The sequence below is a fragment of the Blastomyces dermatitidis genome (genome assembly GCF_000003525.1).
Source record: "Blastomyces dermatitidis ER-3 genomic scaffold supercont1.6, whole genome shotgun sequence".
Classification (NCBI taxonomy): Eukaryota; Fungi; Ascomycota; class Eurotiomycetes; order Onygenales; family Ajellomycetaceae; genus Blastomyces; species Blastomyces dermatitidis.
The window spans coordinates 3,498,194-3,498,683 of NW_025544779.1; positions in this window are offsets into that span (position 1 = coordinate 3,498,194).

Sequence of the window (490 nt, forward strand, 5' to 3'; positions counted from 1 at the left end):
AGAATATTTAATAGTCTTATTATTAATTCAACTGATCTTATTACACAGTTTTAATATTAAATAATAGTTTTATACTGTTTTAGTAAGACTTACTATCTACTCTTATTACATTTTTTAAATAAGATTATAATTTCTATTTCTCAATTTAAATTATTTTTATTACTTTAAATAACTTTAAATCTTATTTAAATGTTATTAAAAAGTATTACTTTTTAAAAAATTAAAAATAGACTAAAAAAAATCTTAAAAAATCTAAAAATAGTAACTTTATATCAAGAATAAGATTAAATGAAATTAAATGAGATTATTTTCTTATTTTTTCTAAGTTATAATTTCATTTTAAGATTTAATATATAGTTACTTTGTATGTTTTTTTAATAATTAGTCTCAGCAGAATTTATATTAAGAAATGTATGAGATCAAACTAAGTAAGATTAAATGTGAAATTCATAATCTCAGTGACTAGTCTACTTATATTGTAGTGAGCTAC